Raw genomic sequence first — 2525 nt, forward strand, 5'->3', positions numbered from 1 at the left:
AACGCATCTGTGTCGTTCTGTTTTTACTGCGAGGTCAGAGGTCGTTCATTGTTGAACAATTTCTTCTTTTGTTCCTCGATTAGATCGAAGCAATTTCTCCGATTTTTCTCGCAGAGCCTTCAAGTTGGTTGGAAATACTTTGTAGGAAGGAAATGAATCCAGATCCAGATCCCGTTCTCCTGCTCGTCTTCATTGATGGCACCGACAGGGAAACATTTGCAGAACTCTTAGAGACGATGAGTTTTGTTTTCCAGAATGCCAGAATGTTCATGTTTGCAAAATGTCAACATTTGTAAAAGCCGTCGCTGAACTCAAGCAGACCGACCCCCCCCCCCCCCCCCCCCCCCCCCCCCCCCCCCGGAGGGATTAGAGCAGGCTCTGTTTACCTGCTCTGAGGAATGCTGCTGGGCACGGATGCTTTTGTATCTGTCAGGGACCCAAGGTCACAGCGCCGGGAGAGATGGGCCGCTTTGTCCCTCTCCAAGGTTTCCACCTCGCAGTATCAACAACCAAACAATGTGGGCGACCCGAGAGAAGGAAATGGAATTCCTGCTCATGTTGCTACAGTGTTCAGAAACTCTGGTTCAATGCGCCCTTTTTACCTCTGATCGTCTCGGTGAAGGATGGGTGGGTGGTGGGGGGGGGGGGGGGGGGGGTTAAGAGAAACTTGATCACATTATTTACTGCTAGAGTAACCTCCACTTTTTGAGAAATTGAACGTAAGAATAAGAAAACAGATTTTTTTAAAAATTGGGGGGGGGGGGGTTCAGTCCTCACAAATGAATTTAAACAATATAAAACTATTTGACGTCACTTTGTGCTGCAACATCAACGCAAATTTATTTTTTATTCACCTTTTCTGCCGCTACCGGTGTTTCACCACTTGGTGTCGCCCTTGCCCAACATGAGATCCTGCCGCTGGACTCGTTCTTAAACTAAAACACACCCCCGCCCCCAAAAAGGGCATCTCCTCGGTGCTAACCCTCACTATTAAGTGCTCCATGCAACGCCATAAGTCCTTGTGAAAATATTGGAGGATTACAGCGATTTGTTAGGACTGACAAATGTTTCACTCAAGCCCGGATCTCTTCTTCTTTTTGGGGCCGGACTGTCAGTTGACTGATGGAGCAATCTGACCTCAAAGCTGCAGACACCGAGCAGCGCGTTTAGGGCCGCCAAACAAACTTGTGTTTAATTTGTCTGCGAGTTAGAAGTTATATTTGCGGAGGGCAAACCTCGTTAAATCTCACATGGGCTCTCAACATTTCGCAAGCACGCAAAAAAAAAAAAAAAAAGGGACTTCAAAGCGCCATCTTTTCTCCATTTTTGCAAAAGATATAAGGTAATCCCATTCAATTAGGAATTAAAGCGATTGTTGTGTGTCAATTAGAGCCAATATGATCAATGCGTTGATTTAAAACCTCATGAAGACAAAGACATGTAACAACTGCAAGTTTGAAGATTTTTCTTTATCTCATTTTGTAATAAACATATAAATAATAAACTCTAGACATTTTGTTGACGCACCGCCCTGTTATGAAAGATGGTCCGGCTATATAGACTATCCAAACTTTGCATCTGCCGCAGGTCATTTCTCTATAAAACTATTTCCCTATTACAAAATATGAAAAGAAAAATACATTTTTTTAGTACATTTACAGGAGTTACTTATTAATTTATTTCAACGAAACTTTCAGTATACTACCTTTAACTGTTACTGAATTGTCAGAATCTGCATTTTTTTATATTTTTCTCAGAAGAAAACAAAAATAGAAACACACACACACACAAAAAGCAGAGAATGCAGACATGAGGCAGAATATCTGTCCCTCCTCCGACAACTTTAAACCAACAGTTTCCAAAAATAATAAAGTTCTTAATGAAACAAAGCAGTACAAGATTTTCCAAATACTTTCCCCTCCCAACTACTGTATTTAAATTAAAATATATTTCATATCTTACACTATTTCAAATAACGAAATGTGATTCGGTAGCGATCTGTCAAAATCTAATTTACAATTCTGTGTATAAAAAATATAATTTATGGAACCACCCCGCGAAGTTTGTTCTCCCCCAAAATATAACAGTCAGTTGCACATATGAACATTACAACCTGTCAAAGTTAGCTCCTTTCTACATGGTCTTCTTTTTCTTGGTGAAATTTCTTTTTCGTTTTCTTTTTTTTCCTCGTTTTTTTCCTCGTATTTTCTTTCTTCTTTTTTTTTTGCATTTGAGATATACAAAAATAGATTATGCACAGTTTGCCGCTCACACATCGCTCCAGAATCCATTTGTGTGAGTTCACACGAGAATAAATTATTCAAAGAGAAACTTTTTTAAGGCTCCGTTCATTCTTTGAAAGGGGGGGAACACATGGAAAAGTCGCTGAAATAAATATCCCAACTCCGCGGGGGGGGGGGGGGGGGCATTTGTCCTTTTTTTATTTTTTTATTTTTGTATTTATTTTTTAATCTACTGAATAGTTCGTGTGTCCTACATTTAAGTCTCCTTCTTAATCTCGAGTT

Source organism: Brachionichthys hirsutus, chromosome 14 (assembly GCF_040956055.1).
Source record: "Brachionichthys hirsutus isolate HB-005 chromosome 14, CSIRO-AGI_Bhir_v1, whole genome shotgun sequence".
NCBI classification, from domain to species: domain Eukaryota; kingdom Metazoa; phylum Chordata; class Actinopteri; order Lophiiformes; family Brachionichthyidae; genus Brachionichthys; species Brachionichthys hirsutus.